Source organism: Pituophis catenifer, unplaced genomic scaffold (genome assembly GCF_029215685.1).
Source record: "Pituophis catenifer annectens isolate HBS135680 unplaced genomic scaffold, rPitCat1.0.hap2 SCAF_16, whole genome shotgun sequence".
Lineage (NCBI taxonomy): Eukaryota > Metazoa > Chordata > Lepidosauria > Squamata > Colubridae > Pituophis > Pituophis catenifer.
The window spans coordinates 4,678,058-4,693,530 of record NW_027256896.1 but is presented as its reverse complement, the minus strand read 5'-3'; the positions used below and the strand labels follow the sequence as shown (position 1 = coordinate 4,693,530).

The 15,473-nt window shown below is 46.3% G+C and overlaps 1 protein-coding gene across 1 annotated transcript in view; it reads right to left on the bottom strand.

The window, feature by feature from the left end:
- The window catches only part of LMF1 (lipase maturation factor 1), a 149,170-nt gene that overhangs the window by 114,954 nt on the left and 18,743 nt on the right, over positions 1–15,473 (bottom strand). The gene's annotated exons all lie outside the window — the stretch shown is intronic.

Below are 15,473 nucleotides of genomic sequence, written 5' to 3'. Positions count from 1 at the left end.
ACTGCTTGGATGGCAGAAGAGAAAGAGGGTACAGCCGTGCGAAGTACAGATAGGCCTCAACTTACAACAGTTCATTTAGTGACCCTTCGAACTTACAACAGCCCTGAAAAAGTGACTTATGACCGCATTTCACACTTATGACCATTGCAGCATCCCCATGGTCATGGGATTTACATTCAGCTGCTTGGCAACTGGTTCATATTTATGACGGTCGCAGTGTCCCAGGGATCACGTGATTCCCCTCCTCCTTTATGTCTCACTTAGCGACATAAATTTTGGTCATAGGTCGAGGACTATCCGTAGTTGCTTATATTATCCTTATCGCAGGGATAATAGGTCGCAAAAGGGGATGACGTGATCCCCCGGGACACCAACTTTCCTTGGAGCAGTTGTGTCTCAACCATAGCAACTTTACGATGTGTGGACTTCAAGCTCCCAGGATTCCCTAGCCGGAACCCTCCCATGCTGGCTGGAGAATTCTGGGAGCTGTAGTCCACACATCTAAAACTTGCCAAGAGTGGAGGAACACTGGCTTAAGTGTTTCATCATCATCATCATCATCATCATCATCATCATCATCATCATCAGGATGACAACCAGCTAAAAAAGAGCGCTGAACACGAGGAACCAAACATTCATATTTGAAGTTGGGACTTCTCGGTTCTTCTGTAGCCTGATGATTTCTTTCCCATCAGCATCTGATCTTTCCGAAGCCGAGGTCCACGGCCCAGGATCCCCGCGAAACCCTCATTATCAAGCCGGGGATGATAATTACTCCCTTTTGACATCAGCTATCACTAAGATGCAATTTCGGGAACCGAAAATATGCTTCTGATTAGCCTCGCTAGCGCTGCTTGCTTGACAACGCCGTGACTGAGTCACATGGTACTAATCTGTGCTTCATTAATATGTCCTATCGGCTGCACACACAGCCGTCTTTGAAACCGATACCCCGTGGTCCTCCGGCCCTCTCCCCCCCTCCCCACTCATATCAGAAAGAGGTGCCAAAATCTGCTTCCTCTACAGGAAGGATGGACCCCCCGGGATCTTTTAACTTTGAGTTTAAGTTTCTAGAAATCTTTTTTTCTTTTTCCCACTAGAAAGAAAAGGGCTGGAGAAGGCAACTCGGTGTCTTCTGATTAAACAAAGGAAATCTTGGAAGTTTATCCAAGATTGCCAAAGAAGCAAAGCAAATGCAATTTTAAGAAAGGAGTATTATGTTGTTGTTTATCATGCAAAGTTGCTTTTTTGGAAATAGCAAGCATGATGCAAAATACCCCTTTAAAAAAAAAAGCAAGATCTTCTATCTAAGTTCATCAAATTGGCAAATTATTTGCTGCCATCAAATAATGTGGTTTCTTTCTTCTGATTTTTTTTTTAATGCCACTATAATCAACAAGAAAACACAAACAAACAGTCCTACCCTATTGTCCTTGACAGGGTCAAGCAAATATTGTCTAGATGAGTTTGGTTCCAACTTAAAAAAAAAAAAAAATCATCGGAGTAGCTGTTAATCCAGCCACAGGTAAAAAGCTTACTGTATCAACCTGGAGCCACAATCAAGAAATAATTATGGATTCAGAATGTTAAATTTACACAGTCGCAGAACTTGAGGGAAAACTTTTATAAAATGTTTTATAGGTGGCATTTAGATCCTAAGAAATTATCGTGTATGTATCCTAATGTTCAACCAAAATGCTGGAGATGTGATTGCTTAGATGCCACATATTACCATATGTGGTGGACTTGTAAGAAAGTGAAGTCTTTTTGGATAAAAATTTGGTGGGTCATGCAAAATGTTCTGAAGAAAAAAATTCAGTTCTCTCCACAATTGTTTTTATTGGGTATAGTTAAGGGTTTTACATTGGGTGAAGTAAAGCTGATATTGTATATGATAACAGCAGCGAGGTTACTGATAGGTCAATATTGGAAAAATGATGCTATGCCCACTGTTGAAGATGGCTAGTTTTGCAGAGATGGCGAAGATTTCAGCATATTTAAAAGATCGGACACAAGAGACTTATGTATGGGAGTGGAAAAAGTGGATAGATTATGTGCAGAATAAATATCAAACTAGGAAATATCAGATAGCTTTTAATTGAATGTATTATATAGTGATAGAATAATTGAATTGTGAAAATGTGAAAAATATATAGGGGGTGGAGGGGTTCAAGTTTTATAAAATATGTCTTTGATTTGGATTATATTCTGTGGAAGTCCGGGGGGGAGGGGAGGGTTAGGGGGGGGTTAGGGAGGGGGGGTTAGGGAGGGTTAGGAGGGGTTAGGGAGGGTTGGGGGGGGGAATTGGGGAGAAAATGTATTTGTAAAACTTTTTCAATTAAAAAAAAAAAAGAAATAATTATGGATGCTAGCAGTGGTGAAATCCACTTTTTTTTTACTACCGGTTCTGTGGGCGTGGCTTGGTGGGCGTGGTGTGGCTTGGTAGGCGTGGCTTGGTGGGTGCGGCAGGGGAAGGATACTGCAAAATCCCTATTCCCACCCCACTCCAGGGGGAAGGATATTGAAAAATCCCCATTCCTGTGAGAAGGATACTGCAAAATCTTCATTCCCACCCCACTCTGGGACCAGCCAGAGGTGGCATTTACCGGTTCTCCGAACTACTCAAAATTTCCGCTACCAGTTCTCCAGAACCTGTCAGAACCTGCTGGATTTCACCCCTGGATGCTAGGCTCCCCAATGTCTCCAAATGAAGGCCCACTGGACACCTATCTTGAGAAGAACACACTAGGTAGGTTCTTCCCATCTTGAGATGGCAGTGCTGGCGATACCTGGAAAACCAGGTTTGATTTTGGCTGGCTTGCTGTGATCCCATGGAAAGGGTCTAATGCAGGGGTCTCCAACCTTGGTAACTTTAAGACTTGTAGACTTCAACTCCCAGAATTCCTCAGCCAACTTTGCTGGCTGAGGAATTCTGGGAGTTGAAGTCCACAAGTCTTATAGTTGCCAAGGTTGGAGACCACTGGTCTAATGCCTTAGAACAGGGGTCCTCAAACTTTTTAAACAGGGGGCCAAATCATGGTCCCTCAGACTGTTGGGGGGGCCGGACCAGCTGGGTGGGTGTGGCTAGGTGGTCATGTGACTGGGTGGGCGTGGCCAATTTAGCAGCCCAAACAATACACACAAATTAAACTTTAATTTGTTATGCTCCTAAGGGTGGAAAGCAGGTTAGTGAAGGGATGTGGCTGCCTTGGGGTATGTATGAGGGACTTCTGTTTTTCTGTGTGTGTGTGTGTGTTTGTGTGTGCCTCTCTCCCTCTCTGGAAGCCGGGGAGGCAAAAAACTGGCCCGTTTTGGCCTCCCGGGCCTCCAGAAAGCAGGTGGGGGCCGGTGGGTAGGTGGGGTGATGTGGGCGGGGCAGCATCATGGTTCTGCGCTGGCCAGATTAATGGCTTCAACGGGCCATATCTGGCCCGCGGGCCGTAGTTTGAGGACCAGTGGTGGGTTCCAAAATTTTTTACTACCAGTTCTGTGGGTGTGGCTTGGTGGGCATGGCAGGGGAAGGATACTGTAAAATCTCCATTCCCAACCCACTCCAGGGGAAGGTTACTGTAAAATCACCATTCCCTCCCCAATCCAGGGGAAGGTTGCTGCAAAATCCCCATTTCCTCCCAATCAGCTGGGAGTCGGGAGGCAGAGAATAGATGGGGGTGGGGCCAGTCAGAATTTTTACTACCGGTTCTCCAAACTACTCAAAATTTCTGCTACTGGTTCTCCAGAACTGGTCAGAACCTGTTGAAACCCACCTCTGTTGAGGACCCCTGCCTTAGAAACTATTCCATCCGTGCAAAGGCCCTCTTATCCCCCAAAAAAGGTCTAGGCAGCTTATGTTAATACTTAGCTTAAGCATTAAAAACTTCCTACTTCTTTAAATCACCCCATAACAAAAGAACTGCAGCATAAAAACACAATGCAGCAGGAGTCAAGCTACTGAAACACTGAAGGGCCCAGATTAAAACAGAAGATTTAATTGAAAGTGCACACTTTCTGAAAAGGAATTTACTGTAATTTACCACCTTCTGGAAGTTATTAATGAGGAAGTGAGACAGGTGCCCTTGGTAGGGAGTTTCTGAACACAAACACAAAAATCGGTTTTGGAAGAAGAACAATAGTAACAGTCCTAAGAATTACCCTTTTAAAAGGGTTGATCTGGGTCTTCTTCAGTTAGAAATGTTTTTAAATATAAACAATGTTCAGCACATACATTTTAAAAATATGTTATAAGAACTACCTGTACAATTTGTGGATAAGGATGTTATTTCCATGCTTATCCACAAATTGCACAGGTAGTCGGTATTTAGCAACCACAATTGGTTTGGCAACCTTAGTAAGACCACACCTAGAATATTGCATCCAGCTTTGGTCACCAAACTATACTGCTCAAACAAATAAAGGGAACACAAGCAGAAGACATCCGAGATCTGAATGAATGAAATAGCCTTATTAAATACTTTGTTCGTTACATACAGTAGTTTATACACTGCTCAAACATCTAAAGGGAACACAAAACTACTGTATGTAACGAACAAAGTATTTAATAAGGCTATTTCATTCATTCAGATCTCGGATGTCTTCTGCTTGTGTTCCCTTTATTTGTTTGAGCAGTATATAAAAAAGATTTTGAGACTCTGGAAAGAGTGCAGAGAAGAGCAATCAGGGTGATGAGAGGACTGGAGGCTAAAACATACGAAGAACGGTTGCAGGAACTGGGCATGGCTAGTCTAGTGAAGAGAAGGACCAAGGGAGATATGATAGCAGTCTTCCAATATTTGAGGGGCTGCCACAGAGAGGAAGGGGTAAAGCTATTTTCTAAAGCATCCGAAGGCCAGACAAGGAATCATAGATGGAAACTGATCAAGGAGAGATTCAACCTGGAATTAAGGAGAAATTTTCTGACAGTGAGAACAATCAACCGATGGTTGCCTTCAGAAGTTATGGGAGCTTCATCACTGGAACCTTTCAAGAGACTGGACTGTCTTCGCTCAGAAATAGTGTAGGGTCTCCTGCTTGGGCGGGGGGGGTTGGACTAGATGACCTACAAGCAGGGGTGAAACGCTCCTGGTTTGGACCGGATCGCCTGATCCGGTAGCGGGTGGTTAGGAGAACCGATAGCAAAAATCCCTGCCCCCCCCCCTTTGCCCAGGTGAGCAGCGCAATCATCAGAGGCTTTTTTTTTTATTTTTAAAAGCATTTTTTTCTACAACCTCTTTGGTCGAAAAAATGCTTTTAAAAGTAAAAAAAAAAGCCTCTGATGATCAGGCAAGTCAGCTGGGATCGTCAGAGGCTTTAAAAGCATTTTTTTTTACAACCTCTTCAGTGGAAGAGGTTGTAGAAAAAATGGTTTTAAAAGTAAAAAAAAATGGCCACTCAGTCATATTACCCCCACCACCACCAAGCCACGCCCACAGAACCGGTAGTAACAAATTTTACATTTCACCACTGCCTACAAGGTACCTTCCAACTCTGTTAATCTGATCATTAAGCAAAATGGTCACTAAGTGACTGGGCTTATGATCTTACATTCAGCTTTCCTTAACTTTCAGCTTTCCTTTGCTCTGCCTGTGAAGGTCATAAATGTAAGAATTGGTTGCAAAGTTATTTTTTTGTCACTATTGTTGCTGCAAACAGTTGCTGTATGAGGCAATTGCTAAAAAAGGACTACCTGTATTCATTATTACCCTATAACAGATAAGGCCGTATACAGTATGAGATAATACATAATTCTCTCAGGGACGCAGGGTGAGAGTAGAATAAGTGTGACCCCATTTTGCCTCCTGATGGCTTTTCAAGTTGTGTCAGAAAAGCTAGAAATTACAGTAATCCTTGGTGCACATCCAATTCACATCCTTGGGAAACCAGATAATAAATTTTATACCCTGAGCTTCTACTAGTTGACTCCTATAGTTCTAAACCTCACTTCACACCCTCTCTCCCATGCCAAGGATCTTAAAACATATCCTTTTCTCCCTGAACATGTCTTCTGAGACATATTTGTGGTGCTCCAACTCCTTTAACTCACTAAATCTATTTGCTCAAGGGAGCAGCTTGGGCCTTTGTACTTCGTGGTTTGTGTAACACCAGGTCGTTGCAGTAGATGGGCACAGAGGCTTACAGACAGAGTTCCTGGGGACTCTTAGGACCCACAAGATGGACAAAAGATGTTACTCTAGAGAAGGTGTTTTTGGGAAATTAGAAGCCCCTCTGCACATTGAGAGTGTTTTCCTTCTGGGGATCAAAGCAATGGGGAATTTTCATATATATTGTAGGCTAGACCAGAGGTCCTCAAACTTGGCAGCTTTAAGACTTGTGGACTTCAAGTCCCAGAATTCTCCAGCCAGCAGAGCTGGGAGTTGAAGTCCCAGCTCTGAATTGAATTCTGAATTCAATTCTGGGAGTTGAAGTCCACAAGTCTTAAAGCTGCCAAGTTTGAGGACCCCTGGGCTAGACAATGAAGACCATGATCATGGCACCCGGCCCTCTCAATTCATGGCAAATAGATGGGGAAGAAATGGAGGTAGTGGCAGATTTTATTTTCCTGGGCTCCAAGGTCACTGATGGGGACTGCAGTCAAGAAATTAAAAGACGCTTGCTCCTGGGGTGGAAAGCTGTGGCAAATCTAGAGAGCGTACTAAAAAGCAGAGACATCACCCTGCCAACTAAAGTGCATACAGTCAAGGCTATGGTTTTCCCAGTTGCAATGTTCGGCTGTGAAAGTTGGACCATAAGGAAGGCTGAGCGCCAAAGAATGGAGGCCTTTGAACTCTGGTGCTGGAGAAGGCTCCTGCAAGCCCCTTGGACTGCAAAGCGATCCAACCGGTCGGTCCTAGAGGAGATCAACCCTGACTGCTCTTTAGAAGGCCAGATCCTGAAGAGGAAACTCAGATACTTTGGCCACCTAATGAGAAGGAAGGACTCCCTGGAGAAGAGCCTAATGCTGGGAACGATGGAGGGCAAAAGAAGAAGGGGACGGCAGAGAACGAGGTGGCTGGATGGAGTCATTGAAGCAGTCAGTGTGAGCTTAAATGGACTCCAGAGGATGGTAGAGGACAGGAAGGCCTGGAGGAACGTTGTCCATGGGGTTGCGATGGGTCGGACACACTTTGCGACTAACAACAAGACAATGAAGAAGGAAATATGAAGACATGTAAACAGTTGTAGGCTCTCCTCTAGAGACGGGCCTTTAAAGGAAACAAATGCAACCGTACCAGAAGTGTCTCCCTTTGGACCAGGGAAAAAAAGAAGAAGAAAGGATTAAAAAATAAAAAACTAGGACAATCCCACCAACATCCTCTCACCAGTTGGACGGAAGTTGAAAAGAACTTGCAGTGAAATCAACAGCGTTTGGTGTCTGAAATCTCCTACCCCAAAACAAACAGATAGATGGTTTAAAAATTAAAATAAGGGACTTAAAAAGAATAAATTGCTCCTCACTTGGCAGAAATGAAAGGGGGGAAGCTCCATTTATCTACCTTTGAACTGGCTTCCCATTACTAACTTCATGCTGCCCATCCAACAACGGAAGGTTTTGATTCCAACAAGGAAGACACAGCACAGGCTAGCAAACAAAAGACTTGAGTTGTCCATCCAGGTGCACGGATTTGGGTGCCAAGGAAAACCTCTCCAGATGTTTCTGTCTGCGTGAGAGCCCCCACCCCTCTTGCTTTCCGGTCAGCACATCAGTAGCAAACCAGAATTCCTCCTCTGGAAGGGACACGGTGGGGTCAATTCACGGGAAGAGGGAAGCTCAAACTGGGTGGACAACTTCAAGATCTTGCTGTGGCTCTTTCTGGTGTGGAGAAGAGAAAATTCATTCCGTTCCCCAACCCATCCAGAGCCGCAGAAGAACTGGGTCTCCCCCGGCTTGGATCTCTTTCCGTGAGCAGAGTGGGTGGCAGAGTCTAGCCAAAGAGAGAGGAAGTATGGAGAAAGTGATCCAAGATAAGCCTGCAAAAGGATTGACAAGAGGATCTGAGGAGCAGGAGAGCCAAGGTAAACAGAGACATCATGAGCAGAAACAGAAGACTTGTGGCTTAAAGACAAAAATGAAAAGCAGCTCGTGCACCGTGACCACTAACCAGAAGGAAGATTTCTAGAACAGGGGTCTCCAACCTTGGCCACTTTAAGACCTTGTGGACTTCAACTCCCAGAGTTCCTCAGCCAGCTTTGCTGGCTGAGGAACTCTGGGAATTGAAGTCCACAAAGTCTTAAAGTGGCCAAGGTTGGAGACCCCTGTTCTAGAATACAGATAGTCCTCGACTTACAACAGTTCGTTTAGTGACCATTCCAAGTTACAACGGCACTGAAAAAAGTGACTTATGACCATTTTTCACACGACTGTTGCAGCTTCCCCATGGTCCCATGATCAAAATTCATATGCTTGACAATGGAATCATACTTATGACGGTTGCAGGGTCCCTTTTGCGACCTCCTAACAAGGAAAGTCAATGGGGAAGCCAGATTCACATAACAACCTTAACTTGTCAACTGCAGTAATTCACTTAACAACCGTGGCAAGAAAGGTCGTAAAATGGGACAAAACTCATTCAACAAATGTCTCGCTTAACAACAGAAATTTTGGGCTCAATTGTGGTTGTAAATCAAGGACTACCTGTACTGCATCTTCACAGTTTTCTCTCTAAAAGCTACTTCTTCTCCACTCCAGGTGCCACTAATAAAACAATGTAATCTTGGCCAATTCACCTTTCTCTGTTATGGCCTCTACTGCACCTTAATAAGTAATTTTATTAAATATTACAATTTACAACAAGAAATTTTTTTTAAAAAAAAAAACAGCAGTGATTCCCTGTGGCAAGAAAGGTCATAAAATGGCACAAAAACTCACTCAACAAATGTCTCACATAACAACAGAAATTCCGGGCTCAATTGTGGCCGTAACTCGAGAACCACCTGTATATGCAACCTAGCTGCCAAGTGCCAGAATTGCAGTCATGTTGGTGGTTAGGCCAATTGTTAACTGGACTGGACTTTTTTCAGCACTATCGTAACTTTGATCAGCACTATCGTAATTTTGAATAGTCAGTCTTAAGTCGAGGACCCTGCTGGACTAAACCTCACTTAACTTTTCAAGACCAGCTTGAGAGCTGCCACCTCGCCGGATGAGTCTTTCTAGAGTCACTGAGGCACTTTGGGACATTTCCTGGGAAAAGGAAACATTTTATTTCATGTGGTCAGCATGGGTCAAGCTTCACTCAAGGGTCTTTACTTTCTTAAACTTCAATTTCAAGAATGAGGCACAACTGGCTCAAGAGGATTCGTCAGAAGGGCTTTCAAAGAAAACAAACATGGGAATTTCCAGCTACTGTGGAAGATAAAAATAAAATTATTTCTTCCTAGAACCTACCCACAGGTCCAACTTCCACTGGAGTTTACAATCAGAATAGGGGGAGGGCAGGGGTGAAATCTAAAATTTGTTACTATCAGTTCTGTGGGCGTGGCTTGGGGGGGTAATGTGACTGGGTGGGCGTGGCCAACTTTTTTTTTTTACTTTTAAAAGCATTTTTTCTACAACCTTAAGAGGTTACAGAAAAAAAATGCTTTTAGAAGCCTCTGACGATCAGGCAACTCAGCTGGGATCACCAGAGGCTTTTAAAGTCTTTTTTTTTCCTACAACCTCTTCGGCCGAAGCAGAAAAAATGCTTTTAAAAGCCTCTGACGATCCCAGCTGAGCCGCGCAATCATCAGAGGCTTTTTTTTTTTACTTTTAAAAGCATTTTTTCGGCCGAAGAGTTTGTAGAAAAAATGCTTTTAAAAGGAAAAAAAATAGCCTGTAGTGATCACATGGCTCAGCTGGGCATGGGGTGGGGCCGCAGGGATTTTTGCTATCAGTACTCCGAACCACCACCCGCCATCGCTACCGGATCAGGTGATCCGGTCCGAACCGGGAGCATTTCACCCCTGGGGGAGAGGGTACTAATGATCACCCCAAACTCCCATTTGCATCATCCACAACCATCTCTCTAAGCAACTGTCATTGCCGTGTAAAAACAACAATAATGACACGGTCTTAACCCCTTGCCGGGAATTTAAATTATTTTTAAAAACGAACACCGAATATAACCACAACCAAATAATCTCAGGAACAGGATCCTTTCACACAGCTCTTTCCCATATTGTGCTATCACTAAAATGAAGATAAATGGAGAGTGGGGTAAAAGAGAAATTTCTCTTCCTTGTCTTATCATCACCCTTGATCAAACTGCCATTAACTCTTGCTCATTAAAGCTACCAGTTGCCATAAGTTACCTGGTCTAACCCTGACTCTGTCCACTTTGCACAAACAGAGCAGGGGAGCGGTTACCCCAAGTAACCTTAGCCTAACAATCCGGTCTCAAATATCCAAAGCAATTTCTAAAAAAAAAAAAAAAAAAAAACCACAGTGCTAGAGTGAACCGTGTGCATGAAAGGAACTGCTTTTCAAAAGATGTCACGCGAGAAAGAAGGTTGCAAGCAACACACTCGGCTCCGTTTGGGAGAGCAAGTGTGCACAGCAGTCAGTCAAGGGAGCGTAACACTCTCTGTTCAGAAGCTGCTCCCTCCACGGAAGAGTTTGATGCGCCTATCAGTTCTATGGAAGATGTGACTCACTCAGGGCATTTCACTTCCCCATCCAGGAGAACAGCCGAAGCTCCTATGCCTTCACATTTATAAAATGGTTTTTGCAACGCAGAAGGGCGTTTCTTGATTTCCTATGTAATAAACATCCTCATTTTTTATAGGAAGACGTATCTGAGAAATGCAGCAAACCCCCTGACATTCCAAGCTGTAACTTGAAAATCCTCAAATCCTACATTACATCACAACTTTGAATTCTTTTGCACGTTGCTAAGACCTTTTCGCTGAAAACCACCCACTGCCCCCTTTTTCTAGGAAAGCAACCCCTCTTCTTTTCTTAGCTGTGTTCTCCTTCCAATTCTTTCGAAGGTTCTTTAGAACCAGATCAGACAATTGGTCCAAGCCAGTAAGCCAACAGGAATTTTGGCACCACAAAATTTCCTCCGCAGTGGACTTAGTCAGTCACGAAGTTTTACTGGATTTACTGAAAGGCAAACTGCTCAGAATATTCCTAGGCTGCTCACTGGTGTTGAGAAGTTTACCATAAATGCAACTGGTGGAGAGAATAGAAGCTTCCCTGGAAATAGAAATGTCTCAAAAGAGTTGCTGGACAAAGAGCCAATGGGGAGTAGTGGGGAAGGTGTTGGAAGAGGGGCAGGGGTGGGCTTCAAAAATTTTAGCAAGGGGTTGTCTGCCCGGTTGCTGGGTTGGCGGGGCCATGATGGGCGTGGCCTAGTCAGCCTCCTGCACCATGGTGTGGGGCGTTTTTGCCCTCCCTGGGCTCTGGAGGCTTTCCTCGAGCCTCCGAGAGGATGAAAACAGCCTCCCCAGGCTCTGGAGGCCCTCTGGAGGCCCAAACTTCCGGTAGGCCTGTTTTTCGCCCTTCCTGAGCCTCCGTGCACGCCCTGTACTTACCTGCATCCAAAATGGGTTGGGTGGAGACTCCTGGGAGGGGAGGGGTTGGGCGGGGCCAGCCAGGAGTGGGATTTGGGGGTTCTCCGAACTGCACAGAATCTTAGCTAGTGGTTCTCCCGAACCCCTGCGAACCCTCAGCAGCCCACCCCTGAAGAGGGGAGATCTGGATTCAAGTCCCGTCCAAAGGTGCTTTTTTTCAAAAGGCAACTGGATTTTGTTTCTCCTAGAAGACGTTTCATCCAAGAAGCTTCTTCATTTCTTCAGTCAGAACTGAAGAAGCTTCTTGGATGAGATGCAAAATGTCTTCAAGGAAAAATAAAATCCAGTTGCCTTTTGAAAAAGCACTTTTGAGACAACCATGACCTGGATGACTGAGAATCTCCATAGACATTCAAGTCCTTCCTTGACCACAGAACCTCTAGGCATGAGTTCGAGTCAAATATTCGCTCTCATCCCATATATACATTATACAAATATATTTAAATGTTAGTATATTTATAATATAAATATTATACAAATACAATGTCACCTATGCAAGCCAGCAACTCTCAGTCCACCTTTTTTTAAAAATAAAAACGCAGTGCTAGATAGTCCACCTCCTGAACAAAAAGCCAGGATAAAATTAAGAAACATATAAGTTCTATTTTGTTCTATCATTCGGATTTACTCAAAGGACTTCTAGAGCAAATTTCCTGCTAGGGTGAAAAGTTTCAGGACTCCTTCCTGAGATCGCTCTCCCCATCTTCTTTGCTTCTCAAGAGATGGTCTCAGAAGAAATGTCCAAGAGCCTTGCCCTTTGAGAAGGGCAAGCTTTGAGAAATTAATTGGAGAATCTCTCCTTCCCCTGGGGGGAAAAAACTTATTTAAATGGCTTGCCCATATTCTCTGCTCACAGATTTGGGCAAGGGAGAGTCTGGGCAGCCACCATAACAGCCTGATGGACTTTGTGTTTCTTCTTCTGGCTTTTGGTCAGAGGAAGAAGAGGTCCAAGGAGAGAATTTCAAAGGCCTTTATACCCAGGTTCAGATGGAAATGGACGTTGTCTTACCTGAACGTCCCTTTTCGGAACGCTGCGTATACACTCCAGCATAGGGTTAAATCCTCATTTCTGCCAGCAACTGAGAGAACCTTTATTTAAATAACTTCCTACTCTGTGCTCTTACCACGCCCCTTTTGCACTCAGTTCCCCAGTCTTGAACGAAGACACAGCGTGTGAAACACAACAAGTTTATTAAACCAACCAGAAACAACACACCAACCAACAGAAACAAAACCAAATGGGTGGGAAATGGAGTGTATACGCAGCGTTCCGAAAAGGGACGTTCAGGTAAGACAACGTCCATTTTCCAGAACGCTGCTACTACACTCCAGCATAGGGACATACCCAAGCCTAATTCCCAGGGCCGGGCAAACCCCCGCTCCCCTCAGAGGGGCCAGAAACCACAGTCTGCAGAACTCTCCGACCAAAAGACGCCTCCGCCGAAGCGTAAGCATCAATGCGATAGTGCCGAATAAACGGCGACAAGGAAGTCCATGTGGCAGCTCTGCAAATGTCCAACACCGATGCCTGGGTAGCCCAGGCAGCCGAGGTGGCAGCACTCCGGGTCGAATGAGACTGAATTCTCGCGGGCACAGGGCGCGCCTGCCTCTCGTAAGCCGAAGAAATGCAGGCCTTAATCCAACGACCAATGGTGGCCGACGACACCTTCTTCCCCATAGAAGCCGGATGAAACGAAACAAACAACGCCTCCGTCTTACGAAAGGACTCCGTTCTGTGAATGTAGCGCCTTAGAGCCCTGCGCACATCCAGCGTGTGCCAAAGAACCTCACGGTGATGACTGGGCGACGGACAGAAGTCTGGAAGAATCAGTTCCTGCGAGCGGTGAAACCAAGAGTTAACCTTGGGGGTAAAGGCAGGATCAAGTCGAAGCACAACGGTGTTAGCGTGGAAAATACACAAATCCTTCCGTACGGATAAAGCCGACAGCTCAGATATGCGCCGAGCCGACGTAATAGCTATTAAGAAAGCTACTTTGAATGATAGAAACTTCAAAGAAATAGAACCCAGCGGCTCAAACGGTGAAACAGTAAGGGCCTGTAAAACCAGCCCCAAATCCCAAGAGGGATAACGGTGAACGGTGGGCGGCCGCAGGTTTGTAGCTCCATGAAGAAACTCCCTCACCCACGGGTGATGGGACAGTGATACGTACGGAGGAAAGGAAAGCACGGTGGCCAGGGCCGCCACCTGACGTCGAAGGGTAGCCGGAGCCAGGCCTTTGCCCAGCCCCGCTTGCAGGAAACCCAAAACATCCTGAACAGTCGCGGACGTCGGATCCACATGGGCACCCGCGCACCAGCAGCAAAAGGCCCTCCACGAGGCTTCATAAATCCTTGTTGTAGAAGGTCTACGGGCCGCCTGGATTGTCCCAATCACTTCGTCCGGCAAACGGCCCTTCCTCAGGATAACGCGTTCAAATGCCAAACGGCCAATTGGAACCGCTGAGGCTCGGGGTGCCGAATGGCCCCTTGACGCAAGACAATCCGATGAGGAGGGATTCGCCATGGGGCCGACGTTGAAAGTTCCACAAGGTCCGCGAACCACTGTCTGCGCGGCCAGTACGGCGCCACCAGCAGCACCTCTGCCTTCTCCACCAGCAACTTCCGGATCACTCGCTGAATCAATGGTACTGGCGGGAAGGCGTACAGAAGGCCGGCCGGCCAACTGCATCTCAGTGCATCTGTGTCCTCTGCGAGCGGCGTTGGGAATCGAGAGATGAACCTCGGAAGTTGTGCGTTGGCCGGGCTGGCGAAGAGGTCCACCACCGGCCGCCCGAAGCGAAGTGACGCTTCCTGAAACAGACTGGGAATCAGCTGCCACTCGGCCTGATCGATCACTTCTCTGCTGAGCCAGTCCGCCCGAGTATTGGCTATCCCGGAAATGTGGTCCGCTCGGATCGATGCCAGATGAATCTCCGCCCAGCTGAACAGACGCTCCGACTCGAGCATCAGGCTCCGCGACCTCGTCCCTCCTTCGCGGTTTACGTGCGCCTTGGCAGACGTGTTGTCCGTGAGTATTAGAACGTGACGGCCGCGAATCCGGGACTTGAAGTGTAGCAGAGCGAGGCGGATCGCTCGTAACTCCAGCAAGTTGATACTGTGAGTGCGCTCCGCCGTAGTCCATTGTCCCTGTGCCACTTGTGCCTCCAGATGGGCTCCCCAACCATGGAGACTGGCATCCGTGGTGATCACGATCCGGTCCGGCTCCAGAAAGTTGCATCCCCTCCGAATGGCCGTCGACTTCCACCAACGTAGCGATAGGCGAACTCGTGGAGGGATCAACACCTTTTTTTGACGAATTGGAGCTGCGGTCTCTCTGAAAGGGGAGCAGGAGCCATTGTAACGGGCGAGAGTGCCTGCGCGCCCACGGCACAATGCGGAAGCATGACACCATCTTCCCCAACAACCGGGACAACGTCAGCAGCGGTACCGACCTCTGGGCTAAGATCTGGTCCAGGAGTGAAAGGATGCTTCCCACTCTGTCTTCTGACAGGAAGACCTGCCCCCTCCCGGAGTCTATCACAGTCCCTAGATGTAATATCGAGATTGAGGGAATGAGGTGGCTCTTGTCCAGGTTGATAGTGAAGCCGTGCTCCCTGAAGGCCGAGATCACCTGCTCCATGTCTCGCACTGCTCGTTGTCTGGATGAAGAAAGGACCAGCACATCGTCCAGGTAACAGAGCGCTCTGACTGGAATGGCACTGAGTGTTGCCGCCACCACCGCCACCAACTTGGTGAAAGTACGGGGAGCCGAAGAAAGCCCGAACGGCATCGCACAATATTGGTAATGACCGCCCGCATATTCGAAGCGTAGAAATTGACGATGAGAAGGCAGTACTGGAACATGCAGATAGGCCTCTCGTAAATCCACCGACTGCATCAGGTCCCCTGGACGAATCGAAGCCAATATC